Here is a 17,063-nt window from a genome sequence, read left to right as displayed (position 1 = left end):
TGCTTATTAATTGTAATATATGGGAGTATACAAAATTATTTAGACAAAATTTAGGTTTTGTCTTCACAAAGGTAAGTCTATCTGCTCTGTTGACTGGTAAGCAGGTTCTTTAGTCTGTCACTCTGCCCCTAGCAGCACTAAACACCTGCCCTGACTCGAAGCTGGCCTTTGGGCAACTGAGCGTTTCAGCTGCTTACTGCAATAATGAGGACCACATCTTCCTGTTGTTCTTCCAGCACAGCAAAAGCTTTTACAAAGTACCCATTTACACTGTTCATGCAAGCGTTCATACTTGAAGCAGCAGCCATCATTGAGGCACAGAACCAATTGACCCATGTTGCAAAAGAAAGCCTGTCAGATTTCAAGCTCAACACAGACTGCCCTTCTGTAAGGAGCTGCAGCCCTGTGGGACAATCTCTGACCATCAGCAATTACCACTCTGACATCAGCTTGAAAGTCCAGCCTCCTTTGGAGTCCAGTGGCGTAATATTAGCCCACACAGCCCCCGTAGTGCAGGGGTCCCCTCTGGCACTGTGCACAGGAAGGGGCCCCTGGCCTGAGAGCTCCTGAATGAGTCCGGAGCACCAGGGCTCCCATCATGTACTTTGCAGGGGGATCCCTCAAGTTTTGTTAAACCACTGTTGGAGTCTCATAATATCTACTTGCAGTGCTGCAGAGTATAATCACTGCATTGCGTCTCAGAAAACAAGGCACAGATACAGTCTCTGAAGCTTGGGTCCAGAAAGTTGCCAAAGGCAGTGACTAGTACCTGCTAATGTTCTTTCAGCCTGTAAGCAAACAATCATTTCATCACAAGGCCCTTCATCTCAGTGGGCGAGTATCCCGTTTTGTGCAGGTGCAAGTTTGCCAAGCCTACCCTCATCAAGTGCATCAATTGCAGAATCTCGCGGAGACCAATTTAAATCTGTTGATCCTGATGATGGTCTCCTTAAAAGACCTCAGGACTTTCCATACAAGCCGGATGAGCTCTCCCACTGGCTTGCCATCAAGGATGCGCCAACAGGGGTCTCTGTGTGCTTTTCTGCTATATATTGAATAAAGTACCCTCCTGTCATCCATTATAAAGATATTACAAGACATTGCATAATTTGGTGACCATGTAGATGCATGATAACAAAGGCTACATTTATTTGTAAGGCCATGCAATGCTGAGGTGACTTTCAATATCCTTTTAATGTGCGGCAAGTGGTGGATTATTCCTCATAAAACATGGTCACACCATCACGCTTCCCACAAAAAACTTAAATCTTTGGTATTTTGCTCTTTCATTTAAAAGAGATAGTATGATTGCAGATATGAAAAATAAAAGCAGAATCTGTAGTTTGAAATTAAACTTAGTACAAAGTATTCAGTAACTTGTTGCAAAAAATATTAGAATTCATTTAATGGAAGCTAGATCAAAAAATGCTGTAGCTCAGAATGGGTAGAAACATTCACAGAGATTCTATATTTCCTGTATTGACCCATAGTGTGCATGAAAACAAACATATTGCAACAAATGTCTCCTTCCTGCTGATCACTGTTCATTTGGGAAAAAACAATCGACCAACAAAAACCCAGATCAAGTTTTCATTGTTTAGAAGTACAGCTAGAATAATGTTCATTGACCTGTCTTTTTCATCTTGCCTTCTGGCTCCGGCACAAGGCATTATGACATCACAACTCAACTGTAATAACTTATTATAGTTTAGCAGCTATATAATTTTGTTATAGCAGATAACAAGAGGTGTTACAACTCTAGTGTAATAAGGAAATTAGAGATGAGCTTCTCATGTATTAAAGTCATTGCTCCAGGGATCGCTGCAGCATGTAGAGCAGAGTACCAGCTAGTGGGCACCTCAACTTTCATTTGGTGATCCAGAAGATTGTGTCTATTCTGGTAGGAATTCAGGGCTATACATGCTGTGGTGGACTGGCTAAAGTGTGAGCATAACGTGTGAGAGTGAACCAGACTTTCTGTGATCGCAGCATCCTTCAGGAATCAGTAAACAAAAAGATCCAACACTTATGCAAAACACAGTTTGTGGGAAATATTTCCTAGGTTCAGGGCAGCAGCAACATTATTTTCGTTGTCAGCTATTACAACATCAAACTCCAAGGAATGTGCCTGCAGCCAGTCATGCACCCCAACCTCCATCTCAACCCTCACAACTTGACCCTTGCGCATGAGTCAAAAGGCAGAATGTTTCTTGATGTTGTAGGCTAACGTAGTAGGAGCCTGAAGAGGAAGCACCCAGTAATGGCAAGTGTGTTGATAGAGGGATGGGGAGGGACGAAACAAAAAAAATACACGTACTTGCCGCATCGCTGCATTGTGCGCCTTTCTTCAGCAGGCACAGGCTCACAGACTGCACTCCGGCCAATCCTGATGCTGCTTTCATGCTGCTGAAAGCAGCATCAGGATTGGCCTGTGTGCCAAAGATTTGTGCTCACAGTCAGACTGGGAGCCTGTAACTGAGCTCTCCAACCCGGCAACACTGCTAGGGTTGGAGAGAGCTACAGTGCCTGAGACAGTCGGCCAAACCATCATGTGCACTTAGAAGCAGTGCAACCACTCTTCCACCAGCCTGTCATTACCATGGCCTCGCCCCAAAGCCATGACTCCAAGAGAAAAAAAATGATAATAAACAAGTGTTTATTATCATTTTGATTTTTATTTTGTTTGCTGCTGGCAGGTGGAGCGGCGTTCCTCTGCCATATCGGAAGAGCCGCCGCTGGAAGCACCAGCAACAAATACCAGCAAGAAACTCAATGCAACATGTTTTACGTCAAAGGGTTAGCCAGCTTCAGAGATCGGAAAGGATCGTACTTCTTAGTCTTTTTTTGTGTTTCACCTAAGGTCGTCCTCTTAGCCTGGTGTTTTGGGGTACAGTTTATGGGCTTTTGGATTTTTTCTCCAGAGCCAAGATACCCTCATGGGTGAACATTTGTGCTTTATATAAACCTAACCTCTAACATAATACTCAATGCACATAGTCAGTGCTAGGTTCGCTTGTCTAAATGTCCATGGTGAAGTCTACAAAACCTTGTTCCACATTGCTCAGTGCTGAATGTAATACACTCACAACTAACTGATAAAGTTCTGTCACTGTTATCTTGGAAAGGTAGTAGTAACTTGGTATGCTCTAGTACAGTGCCAAGAAAGCAATGACATGCCATAAACTGTTGTTCTCTACAATTGAATATGCTAAAAAGTATTTAGCCAACAGCCTGTCAGTGAGGGTATCACTGTACCAGATGGTGCTTTCTGTCATAAGGCACTGGGATCCATATTACACAAGTGCCCCGGGGGCATAATGGGCGCTTGCACCCGCTTTGCGTGCCCCTGTGGCACTTTGGTATTACAGAAGTGCCACAGATGCTTAATCGGCCCCTGCTGTAATACTGATAGATCTGGTGCACATAAGTCACCAGCGCTATCTTCAGGGGGCATTCCCTCATTTGCATGGGGGCATGCCCCATGCAAAAGAGGGAATCCCTTTGCCTTTGCACCTGCGCTGTATTACAGACGAGGGAGCAGAGGTGAATAAACTCAAAGGCTGCGCAATGACAGGGCGCCACCTAAAAGGTGGTGTCCTGTCAGTGTGCCTCCTGATGGCAGCCCTCTGGAGGGGGAAGGGTGTTCCATCGATCCCCAGATATCCTCTTGCAAGCGGGAGCAGTCACTGACTGCACCCACTTGCAAGGGCCTTAACAAAATCTTACTGAACCTCAACACACTCCGAGAGCCCAGCCTAAGCCCTCACCCACCCTGCACTATTTCCAGCACTAAACATCAAAGGCCCTCCAAGGCTCTTGGGCACAGTTGGAGCTCAACCCCTCTCCTGAACCAGACACAGAGACCCAAAAGAACAAGAGCTGCAATGTCCACAAGTGAAGCAATGGAGCTTGCCTCCCCGTACGACACTCCCTCCACTATCTCCCCAAAAGCCAAGATACAGGTCATCACAGGATTTAGAAGATACCATTCTCCACCCACAACTCCAAGACCCCCATCCTTCCTCACTAACATTCCCAGGGCACCCCTAATGAAGAAACACAAAACCGGGAGGACTTCCACCAATTTCATGCTCATAAACTGCAGATCAGCCACCAAACATGCAACAGAGCTGGCAGAAACCATCCTTACCCATGACATCGACATCACGTTCATCACCAAGACATGGCTAAATGAGTTTTCCTCCCCAATTTTGGACATGCTTGTACCCCAGGCTTTGCAATCATCAACAAAGACAGAAAAGACAAATGAGGAGGGGGTGTAGCAATCATACACAAGACACAACATCTCCGTGACGGAAACCGATACCTTCAACTACAACACATTTGAATGTCTAACCACCAACATCAAGACGAGCGACAACAAACCTCCTCTACCATCCGCCTGGTTACACCTCCAGATAACACTGGTCTGACCTGATAACTCACTGTTCACTCCGTGACACCAATAACTTAATCCAAGGTGCCCTCAACCTTCACTGGAATAAGGAAAACAACTTTCTGATCCAAACCCTGAACGTGCTTCTACACAACAACAACCTCACCCAACACTGCGCAGAGGAAACCCACAATGGGGGATCAATCCTGGATGCCAATATTGCCCAACCAGACTCAGTCATGATCGACTACATCCTGCCCGTTGACTGGTCCGACCACCACATCATCTTATTCCACATCAACCAAGTGCTCCTAGGTCAGCCCCCTACGAAGGACCCCCCTCACTGGGTGAAAATGTAATTCAGATCCCCGGCTGACTTGGAGGAAAGGATACGCTCTCTCCTTCCCATCTCCACTGAGGATCTCACCACAATAGAACTCACCTCTCACTACAACACAACTATGACTGACATTCTTGACGAACTAGCACCATTGAAACAAAACAGAGTCAAAAACACTCCATCTAGATCTTAGTTTAACACAGACATTAACTCCAAAAGAAGACAACTAAGAGCTGCAGAAAGACTCTGGCGGAACAACCCATCCACAATCCTCCGCCACCAACTCAAAGCAATACGCAGGAAGTACAAAAAAATATCAAGAATGAAAAGACGTCCTTCTTTTGCAATGATTTAGACAACGCAAAAAAAAAGGCCTAAGGAACTCTTTAACCTCATTCGGAAAAAACTTCCAAACCCCCTGCATCCTCAGTTCTGGCCTCCAAAGACCTGTGTGAGAACTTCGCCAACTTCCTCAATGACAAAATCACCAAGATTGAGCTCTCCCTAGATGACAACCGCAGTCCCCCTTACAGGAGCGCGTCCCTAGGGATAGAAGCTATCACACCCACGCTCCCAACAAAACATTGGAAAGCCTTCAACCCCATCTCCGAAGCAGAGAGAGTCAAAATGATCTCCATCTCCAAACCCTCTTCACACGGCTCGGATCCTATACCGGCCCAGCTGGCCAAAAAGCCTAATCTCTCCATAGCCCCGCTCTGGACCAAGATCATTAACAGCTCCCTTAGAACCGGAGTCATACCGGACTGCCTCAAAGTCGGCCAAGTCCCGCCATTACTGAAAAAAACGGGCTTAGACACTAATGATCTGAATAACTTCAGACCAGTCTCCAATCTTTCTCTCCTAGCTAAAATCCTGGAAAGGTGTGTTATCCTCCAACTGACTCAACACATAGACAGCACCAATCTCTTAGACACCCACCAATCAGGTTTCAAAAAAGGCTGTAGCACAGAGACAGCGATCCTCAATGTCATGGACGATTTACACAAATCACTTGATGCAGGCCAATGCTCCCTACTCGTACTCCTGGACTTATCGGCTGCCTTCGACACGGTGGACCATAACCCACTCATCAAGGTACTTAAAAAAAAAGTGGTTCTCCTCCTTTCTCCAGAACCGCACCCAAAGAATAAAGATCAGAAACTTCTCATCAGACCTACAGCTTGTCAGCAGGGGTGTCCCTCAAGGATCAGTTCTTTCCCCACTACTGTTCAACATCTACATGGAACCCCTCACCACCATACTCAAAAAGAAAAACATTCCCTTCCACCTCTATGGTGACGACACCCAGATCTACCTTGAAACCTCCTCCATTGATGACATTCATAGACTCAATGACACTGTAAGAGAAGTCCAACACTGGTTATTACTAAACCACCTGAAACTCAACAAAGACAAAACAGAAATCCTCCTCATCTCCAACAAAGAGGAGAACCCCCAAATTATAAAATGGATAAAAGCAATTGATGCTCTAAACGGCAATCTCACCCTGGCGGATTCCGTAAAATCACTGGGAATCACCCTAGACCCAAAACTAGACATGACTAAACACATCAAGAACACTGAAAAGAGCACCTTCCTTAACCTGAAGCTACTCAACAAAATAAAACCCTTCATCCTGCCTAACGACCTTAAACAAGCTACTCAATCCCTGGTGCTGTCCAGACTAGACTACGGGAATGCTTCCCTCACAGTTACAGCAAAATCCCACTTAGTTCCCCTTAGATCAACTCTCAATGCAGCAGGAGAAATGGTCACCGGAGTAAAGAAGTATGAACACATCTCGCCTGCACTCAGAGAGCTAAAATAGCTCCCAACCGAAATTCATGCCAATTTCAGAATGGCTTGCCTCACGCACAGAGCCCTGCACACAGGGAAACCCGACTACCTGGCCGCCAAACTCAAGAAGGCCGGTCAGACAAGGAGCCTCAGAAGTTCCAACACTCTACTCCTCATCCCGCCGACAATCCTCAAACAAAAAACGCTTCTCGATCATTCTCTGGAAATGCGCCCAAAATCTAGAACTCCATCCCAGTCCACATCAGGACTACCCCCTCCTTTGTACAATTCAAAAGGCAGCTCAAAGACTTCTTCACCAACCGTTCTCTCCCGAATGGATAGCCGCTGCTGAAATGCTTAAGCTTGCACATTTCAGGACACAGACACTTTCTCACTAAGACTTCTACCTCATCCCCATCCTGACCCCTCCCTCTTTCCCCCTTCCCTAACAGTGGCTCGGCTCCAGTCAATGTGCTCAATATTGGGATTTTCTGTGTCTTCCTTTCCTGCAATACTGTTCAGTGTGCCGAGACTTCCAATGCGCCATGACTCAATATGTATACGACTGCCAAACTGTGTGTTTTTACCCATGCTGTGAAGCGCTCCAATACCTTCAGGTCTGGCTAGCGCTATATAAAACTCTTCAATAAATAAATAAATATTTAGCAGGTTTATCATGAGTACATTTGAGCGCATTACAATATTTAAAAAATGTGATTATGCATTGCAGTTGTGCCAAAATATTGAAGCAAACCCAAGGCAAAATCTTGGCCTCAACTTATACATTTATGTTTTGTTTAAACCCTGCCACAAAGAAAGTGGCAACTATGAGAAACTTGGCAGTAAATTTGTTATGCTTAATTTGTTGCAATGTCTGTATTTTATTATATCTAATGGGGTTAAGGCACCTGCTGCAGAGATCTTTGAGTGCCAGCTAAATCTCAGAGAATAATAATAATAAAGGTAAAATCACTCTGGAGGCTAACATTTGCTGGAGAGATCTGTGTTTTGCCTAGTCCTAGTTTTGAATCAAAGTAGCATAGAGGGTTAATATGTCTCCTACAAAGCAGTAAGTGGGTTATTGCATTTACGACAGGGATCCTTTTGTTACTTGCAGTTCATTGATTGTAATCCTTCAAATATAGCACAGTGAGGTATGATGGACATGTGACTCCTACACAGGCACGGCCCATGTAGGGCGTTACACCGAGCGGTGATGTCAGGCGGGGGAGGGGCAGGGTGGGGGGTTGTAAAATGCGGGATATGGACGATTTCAGGTAAGTACTGGAAAAAATAAATAAAGCGAATTTCGTTCCGTGAACTGCATCGCCAAAAGTGATGAAGCGCGCGCAGCGAAATTCTTTTTTTTTCTTTTTCCGGTACTTACCTGAAATCATCCATATCCCGCATTTTACAACCCCCCATCCTGCCCCTCCCCCGCCTGACATCACCGCCCGGTGTAACGCCCTACACGGGCCGTGCCTGCTCCTACACCTTGTAACCCTCACTGTCTTATGTAACACATCCTTTATATTGATGTACCCACATATGATTTATTGTCAATGTGAAATCTGTATGTGTGATTTAAAGCACTCTGGCACCCTGCATTGGGAAGAGTAGTGCTAAAGTCCTATAAAAGAAATAAAACAAAATAGTAGTATTTAAATTTCTATTTGTGTAAAAACGGATGCAACCAACATGTCTGACATTCTTACAGGGTATGCATATTTCTTATATACAGAGATCGAACAAAGTCAAAAGCATTTCTCTAAGTACCTGTGAAGTGATAAGATGTGAGTTTTTGTTTTCCCTCTATTGCATCTACTGGTGAGGTTCCAGATAGCTCCCAGCCAGGATACTCCAACAAAAAGATGCCTAATGGCCTCTTAACTCTGACTTTGTTATGGCGGAAGGTGGATTCTGATTAGCCCCTTCCCAGCATGCTTGTTGCTGCTCGGAACAAAAGCAGGCAACGTGCAGGGGCTGCTGAAAGTGTCCCTGTGTCAGAAAATGATACCAGGACAAGTTCAGCATGTTTCTGTGAATTCAGGGAGAAGTAGGAAAGGAACGTGGCACTCTGCTGAAAGTGGCCAACTTTGCCGCAGGGTAGACAGCATCTACCCTCTGAAAGTAGTGTGTAGACATCATCTACCCACGTCTACCCTCGACTCGAGCCCTTCTCATTTGGCAGTGCCACCTTCGAAGCACTTCTGTGTCCCTAAACCCCAGGGCATGATTATATCCTAGAGGTGAGGTGATTGGCATGTTGGCCTGGTGCTACACAGGTATGTATGTGACCACTGTGCCCTCGGCCTGGTTGCCCCCTCGCTCCCCGCCTGCTGCCTGCCACTTACCTGCTGCCTGCCTGCCTGCTGCCGATCGATCCCGGCGCCCCAGCCACCACAGGGCCGCCCGCCTTGATCGCCGATCCAGCCTGGCGCCCCAGCCGCCGCAGGGCCGGCCGCCTGGATTTCGCGCCGGTTTTTGACGCGACCCCACCCCCCCGCCTACCGATAGGCCCACGCGCTCCCCGCCTCCCGCCTGACCCGCCCTCCCGGATCCCTTCTTAAGGGGACCCCGACCCCAGACTTGCAGCGACCACTGTGCCCTCGGCCTGGTTGCCCCCTCGCTCCCCGCCTGCTGCCTGCCACTTACCTGCTGCCTGCCTGCCTGCTGCCGATCCATCCCGGCGCCCCAGCCGCCGCAGGGCCGCCCGCCTTGCTCGCCGATCCAGCCCGGCGCCCCAGCCGCCGCAGGGCCGGCCGCCTGGATTTCGCGCCGGTTTTTGACGCGACCCCGCCCCCCCGCCTACCGATAGGCCCACGCGCTCCCCGCCTCCCGCCTGACCCGCCCTCCCGGATCCCTTCTTAAGGGGACCCCGACCCCAGACTTGCAGCGACCACTGTGCCCTCGGCCTGGTTGCCCCCTCGCTCCCCGCCTGCTGCCTGCCACTTACCTGCTGCCTGCCTGCCTGCTGCCGATCCATCCCGGCGCCCCAGCCGCCGCAGGGCCGCCCGCCTTGATCGCGGATCCAGCCCGGCGCCCCAGCCGCCGCAGGGCCGGCCGCCTGGATTTCGCGCCGGTTTTTGACGCGACCCCGCCCCCCCACCTACCGGTAGGTCCACGCGCTCCCCGCCTCCCGCCTGACCCGCCCTCCCGGATCCCTTCTTATGACGCCCCCTCAGCGACCGCGCAGCGGACGCGCGCAGCGGGAGCGCCGACTGAGCGCCGAAGGTGCGCCAAAGGTAAGCCCGTCTGCGCCCGTCCGTGCCTGGACCGCGCCCAGGGCCAGGACCCCTGGCCCCCGCAGATCCCAGCCCACCCGCCGGACGTACGACGCCGCCACCCTCATCGCACTCAACGACGGACGAGCCCCGGGATGCTACCGTGCCACCCCGAGGCGCTCCCACGGACCCTTCTGCTGCACCGCCTGCAAGTTCACCTGCATCCGGACTTGCCTCGCACCAGCACCCGCCAAGACGAACACCAGCACCAACCACCTCAAGTGCATCCTGCTCAACACCCGCTCAGTCCACAGACACGCCATCGAACTCTGGAACCTCATCGACACCACAGCTCCTGACGTTGCCTTCCTCACGGAGACCTGGATGAACGCCTCTTCAGCGCCCGACATCGCCATCGCCATCCCAGAGGGCTACAAGATCACCCGGAGGGACCGCACTGCCAACCAGATAGGAGGAGGCATCGCCATCATCCACAGGGACACCATCCGCATCACGACCAGCACAGACGACATCCTGACCACCGCCGAACACCTACACTTCCAGATCCACACCGACCCGAAGACCACCCTCAGAGGCACCCTGATCTATCGACCCCCTGGACCACGCACACGATTCAGCGAGGACATCGCCGACTTCGTCAGCCCGCATGCCCTCCCCTCCGCTGACTACATCCTCCTGGGGGACATCAACTTCCACCTGGAGAACAACAACGACCGCAACACCACCACCCTGCTGGACAACCTCGCCAACCTCGGACTCAAGCAGCTGGTGACCACCCCCACCCACCTCGCCGGACACACACTCGACGCCGTCTTCTCATCCAGCAAAGACATCACCTTCAGCCACGCCACTGGACTCCACTGGACGGACCACAGCTGCGTCCACTTCACCTTCAGAAGAACGACGATCCACCACCACCAGCAACAGGTTGCCCGCGGAAGCTGGAGCAAGATCACAGCCGACCAGCTCGCCGCTTCCCTGAGCCAGCACCCTCCCGCCAGCTCAGCGAACCCCAGCCAGGCCGCCGACAACCTCACGAAGTGGATCAGCAACTGCGCGGACGTACTCGCCCCACTGAAGACCCCGCCCAGCAGACCCGGCAGCAAGAAGGCCCCATGGTTCACCGACGAACTCAAGAGCTCCAAGAAGAACTGCCGAGCCCTCGAGAAAGCCTGGAGAAGGGAGCCAACACCGGACAACATGACCACCCTCAAGCTTGCCACCCGGAAGCACCACCAGCTGATCCGCGACACCAAGAAAACTGCATTCAAGGACCGACTGGACAACAACGCACACAACTGCAAGGAACTCTTCAACATCGTGAAAGAGCTCTCCAACCCCAACGCCGGAAACAACGACATCACCCCATCGCAAGAACTCTGCAACTCCCTCGCCTCCTACTTCCACAACAAGATCGCGGACATACACAACAGCTTCAACACCCAACCGACGAACGCCACGCCCGACTCAACCGAACCACCCCCCCCACCACCACCCTCCGCGCCTGGACTCCTATCAGCACCGAAGACACCGTCCGCACGATGAACTCCATCCACTCCGGATCTCCGACCGACCCTTGCCCTCACCACGTCTTCAACAAGGCCGACGCTGTCATCGCACCCCACCTGCGGGACATCATCAACACCTCATTCGACACCGCCACCTTCCCTGAGAGCTGGAAGCACGCCGAACTCAGCGCTCTACTCAAGAAACCAACAGCGGACCCCACCGAACTGAAGAATTACCGCCCCATCTCGCTCCTCCCGTTTCCAGCCAAAGTCATCGAGAAGACCGTCAACAAGCAACTGGCCGCCTTCCTCGAGACGAACGGATCCCTCGACCCCTCACAGTCTGGCTTCCGAGCCAACCACAGCACCGAGACCGCCCTCATCGCTGCCACCGATGACATCCGAACCCTGATGGATAACGGAGAAACAGCGGCCCTCATCCTCCTAGACCTCTCCGCGGCCTTCAACACCGTCTGCCACCGCACCCTAGTGCAGCGCCTCTACAACGTCGGAATCCAGGAGAAGGCACTGGAATGGATCATCTCCTTCCTCGACGGAAGAACCCAGAGAGTCCGCCTACCTCCGTACAAATCAAAGGCCACCGAAGTCATCTGCGGCGTACCCCAAGGATCCTCGCTGAGCCCAACCCTCTTCAACGTCTACATGAGCCCCCTCGCGGCCATCGCACGCCAACACAACCTGAACATCATCTCCTACGCCGACGATACCCAGCTGATCCTCTCCCTTACCAACGACCCCGCCGCCGCCAGAGCCAACCTTCACGAAGGAATGAAAGAAGTAGCCGAGTGGATGTCGACCAGCCGCCTGAAGCTGAACTCGGACAAGACGGAAGTCCTCATCCTGGGATCCTCGCCCTCCGCCTGGGACGACTCCTGGTTGCCCCCCGCCCTGGGAACTGCACCCAAACCGACAGACCACGCACGCAACCTGGGCTTCATCCTGGACTCCTCCCTCTCCATGACCAAGCAAGTCAACGCAGTCTCCTTGTCGTGCTTCAACATCCTGCGCATGCTACGGAAAATCTTCCGGTGGATCCCCACCGAGACCAGGAAGACTGTCACCCAGGCCCTCGTCACCAGCCGACTGGACTACGGCAACGCCCTCTACGCCGGAACCACCGCCACGCTCCAGAAGAGACTCCAACGGATCCAGAACGCCTCAGCCAGACTCATCCTCGACATCCCACGACACAGCCACATCTCCGGACACCTAAGAGACCTGCACTGGCTCCCGGTCAACAAGAGAATCACCTTCCGTCTCCTCACCCACGCACACAAAGCCCTACACGATCAAGGCCCGAGCTACCTCAACAACCGCATCAACTTCTACGCTCCCAAACGACACCTCCGATCAGCCAGTCACGCCCTCGCCGCCGTCCCCCGCATCCGAAGAACGACAACAGGAGGAAGGTCCTTCTCCTACCTGGCTGCCAAGACCTGGAACTCCCTCCCGACCGACCTGCGCCTGACCCAAGACCACCTCGCCTTCAGGAAGAAGCTCAAGACCTGGCTGTTCGGGCAGTAGCAGCACCCCCCCCCCCCCTAGCGCCTTGAGACCCTCCGGGTAAGTAGAGCGCTCTATAAATGTCTATGATTGATTGATTGATTGATTATGTGCCTCTGAAATCTGTGACTCACTTTCCTGTGGCCTCCGTCTGATTGCCTCTCACATGGCCTCGAAACGACTATTTCAGTTTAACTATGGTATGCATTCCTCGTGAAACAGCTCCATCATTTTATAATACACTTTACTGGTGCATGTTAGTTAAAAAAATATATACAACGGACATTGGAAAAAGTTGTCAAATTAGATTGACTGTGTCTTGTCACTATGTCCTCAAATAATTAGGATTGTATATGGGTGAAGGTTGATGTGGACATTTATGGGTCCAGTGGGTGGATAGCCTCCGTATTTTCTGTGGTGGGAGCAGCCTGAATAAAATGCCATGATGTATACAAATAGTGATGGATGGAATGCTTGAATTATTTTTCACATCATGCCACCTCAGTTTGAACCCATCCATATGCAAATTAGTCTTGACCCTGCTCCAATGGGGACAGTCCAACCCGTGGAACGTAAGCAACCCAAGATGTGTTTCACTCTTGTTTAGGTTCACCAGTCGGTTATAGCTTGGTTCCAGTGGCACAGTGTGCACAGAACCCACATCTGGACATTCCCATCCCACTTAGTGCATTGTACTGAACTATACAAAGAAGTGCTGGATGGAATGGTATACAACGTTTACAACGCAACTTTTACAACGCACTACCATTACAACGAAACTTTTACAACGCAACATCCATTACAACGCATACATTTACAATGCAGTCATTACAACGCATGACACTACAACGCACACCACTACAACGCATACCATTACAACGCAGTCATTACAACGCATACCATTACAACGCAAAACTTACCATCCAACACTTACCCTACTGTTGCACCCCCTGGAGTTAGAATAGTAATTTTAACCCCTACACTATCCAAAACTTTCCCTACTGTTGCACCCCCTGGAGTTAGAATAGTAATTTTAACCCCTACACTATCCAACACTTACCTTATATGCAATGTAATGTAATGCGTTGTAATGGTATGCGTTGTAAATGTAGTATGGGTTGTAGTGGAATCAATCAATCAATCAATCAGAGCATTTATATAGCGCACTACTCACCCGGAGGGTCTCAAGGCGCTGGGGGGAGGGGGTCCGCTACTGCTCGAACAGCCAGGTCTTGAGCTGCTTCCTGAAGACGAGGTGGTCCTGGGTCAGGCGGAGGTGGGTCGGAAGGGAGTTCCAAGTCTTGGCGGCCAGGTAGGAGAAGGACCTTCCTCCTGTGGTGGCTCTTCGGATGCGGGGGATGGCGGCGAGGGCGTGGCTGGTCGATCGAAGCTGGCGTTTGGGAGCGTAGAAGTTGAGGCGGCTGTTGAGGTATCCTGGTCCTTGGTTGTGTAGGGCTTTGTGTGCGTGGGTGAGGAGCCGGAAGGTGATTCTCTTGTTGACCGGGAGCCAGTGCAGGTCTCTCAGGTGTCCGGAGATGTGGCTGCGGCGGGGGATGTCCAGGATGAGTCGTGCTGAGGTGTTCTGGATCCGCTGGAGTCTCTTCTGGAGTTTGGCGGTGGTTCCGGCGTAGAGGGAGTTGCCGTAGTCCAGACCGCTGGTGACGAGGGCCTGGGTGACCGTCTTCCTGGTCTCGGTGGGGATCCATCGGAAGATCTTACGTAGCATGCGCAGGATGTTGAAGCACGACGAGGAGACGGTGTTGACTTGTCTGGTCATGGAGAGGGAGGAGTCCAGGATGAAGCCCAGGTTGCGTGCGTGGTCTGTTGGTTTGGGTGCGCTGCCCAGGGCGGGGGGCCACCAGGAGTCGTCCCAGGCGGAGGGTGAGGATCCCAGGATGAGGACTTCCGTCTTGTCCGAGTTCAGTTTCAGGCGGCTGTTCGACATCCATTTGGCTACGTCTGTCATCCCTTCGTGCAGGTTGGCTCTGGCGGTGGCTGGGTCGTTAGTGAGGGAGAGGATCAGCTGGGTGTCGTCGGCGTAGGAGATGATGTTCAGGTTGTGCTGGCGTGCGATGGCTGCGTGGGGGCTCATGTAGACGTTGAAGAGTGTTGGGCTGAGCGAGGAGCCTTGAGGAACGCTGCAGATGACTTCGGTGGCCTCCGATCTGAACGGGTTGTAAAGGTATTTTTTAAGAATTCGTTGTAATGGTATGCGTTGTAATGGTGTGTGTTGTAATGGATGTTGCGGTGTAAAAAATGAGTTGTAAAGGTATGCGTTGTAAAAGTGTGCGTTGTAACGTCATACATCCGGATGGAATGCTTGAATTAACCTCAGCCACTGGTAATTACTCGGGCCACATCCCAATCCATTGTTATTTTGCACACCATGTCACCTTAGTTTGAACCCAGCCATATGCAAATCAGTCTTTTCAACACCAAATTTGCACCCTCATTTCACGAGGCAAAAACACAATAGGATGTATTTAGATTTGCCCAGATACTACCATACACCATGTTATCTTTACCTTCTGCAGGAAATACCTCACTCTTACTGGCTCCCTTGCAATGACAGCCTAATATGAAGATAATCTAATAGAAGTTAATACGGCCTTGCACCCCTAAAACTGGAGGCATGCGTAGAGAAATACAGACGGGCTTGACAACATTCATCAATAATTGCAAAAGGCTTGTTGGGAAATTAGAACCGAGCTGGGCTTCTGTCTCGGAGCGACATCATACAAATCATGTAGACAAGCGTATGTAACAGACACCGATAAATTCACGCGGAAACATAACCCATAAACACAGGCCTCCATAACGCGTACCCATGGGGTTCACGAACACAGGTATTTTTTTTTACAGATGTAAAGACAGGCGCACCCAATATGCTTGATGGATTTGCTGTGACTCATGATGGAGAAGGCGCGAGAACAGTCCAGACGTGGGGCAGGAAATTGAGCTCTGACCTTGCTCAGATTCCTCCGCGTGTTTACTTAAGTGTCTGCCTCTGGGCTCCCTCCAGCTCCACGGGGGTCGTGTAGCGGAGCGCGAGCCCTGCGCGGGAACAAGGGGGCATTGTCTGCAGAAGCTGTGAAGGGGCGACGCGCGCGCGGCCATGGCTATAAAACACAGCACAGGCGCAACTCAATTACTCTCGCCCCACTGCGCCAACATGACGACCGGCCATAGAAAATAGGGCCATATTATCAAGAACGGCTTAAAATTATCGCCGCTTTAGCAGCAGGTAACTGCCGCTAAAGCGGCGATAATGGGCTTGATAATATGGCCTTGTGAATTCCCATAGAAGCACAGGTTCACACCAGAACCTGGGCTTCTATGTGAAATTCACAAGGGCATATTATCAAGCCCATTACCGCCGCTTTAGCGGCAGTTTCCTGCCGCTAAAGCGGCGATAATTTTAACGCCGTTTCTTGATAATAAGCCCCCAGATGTACTATTACACCAGCACGGTGTAATATATAGTAGGTAGGAGAATATATAGGGGCCATATTATCAAGCAAGGGCGATATGTTATCGCCGCTTTTATCGGCAGGAAACTGCCGCTAAAGCGGCGATAATGGGCTTGATAATATGCCCTTGTGAATTCCCATAGAAGCCCATGTTGTGGTGTTAACATGGGCTTCTATGGGAATTCACAAGGGCATATTATCAAGCCCATTATCGCCGTTTTAGCAGCAGTTTCCTGCTGATAAAAGCTGCGATAATGTATCGCCCTTGCTTGATATTATGGCCCATAGTCCTAGGGGTGTGTGTTCAAACGTGGAGCTGCTTTGGGAAGTCCCTGCAGACCTACAAACTTGTGAGTTTATGTGTAATTAGAAACTGTTTTTCAGCCCGGTCTCATTGTCAAAAAGGTGGGAGATTTACCCGTATCAAGGGCAGAAGTAAATCGATTTCCAGGACTGAAATCAACAGGCAAAACCTCAAAAACTATGGGAGTGTCAGGGAAAGGGGTTCTCCCGGGGTAAATATATTTTTTACATTGGAGAAAAAAAGGAAAAACTGGGAAAAAAATCCAGTTCCTCCATAGCACTGACATTTTAACACACTAAGGGGCATATTAGCAAGAACCTGGTTAAAATTATCGCTGTTTTAGCGGCAGGAAACTGCAGCTAAAATAGCAATAATGGGCTTGCTAATATGCGTTATAGAATTCCAATAGAAGCCCAGGTTAGATATGCAGGACATCTAACCTGGGCTTCTATTGGAAATCTATAACGAATATTAGCAAG

The 17,063-nt window shown here is 50.4% G+C and overlaps 1 protein-coding gene across 1 annotated transcript in view; it reads right to left on the bottom strand.

Moving 5' to 3' along the window:
• GNAT1 (G protein subunit alpha transducin 1) overlaps nucleotides 1-17,063 on the bottom strand; it is a 268,365-nt gene that overhangs the window by 237,155 nt on the left and 14,147 nt on the right. The window lies entirely within an intron of this gene.

The sequence above is a fragment of the Lissotriton helveticus genome, chromosome 9 (genome assembly GCF_964261635.1).
Source record: "Lissotriton helveticus chromosome 9, aLisHel1.1, whole genome shotgun sequence".
In the NCBI taxonomy this organism is placed as follows: domain Eukaryota; kingdom Metazoa; phylum Chordata; class Amphibia; order Caudata; family Salamandridae; genus Lissotriton; species Lissotriton helveticus.
This window is presented reverse-complemented; position numbering and strand designations above follow the sequence as displayed.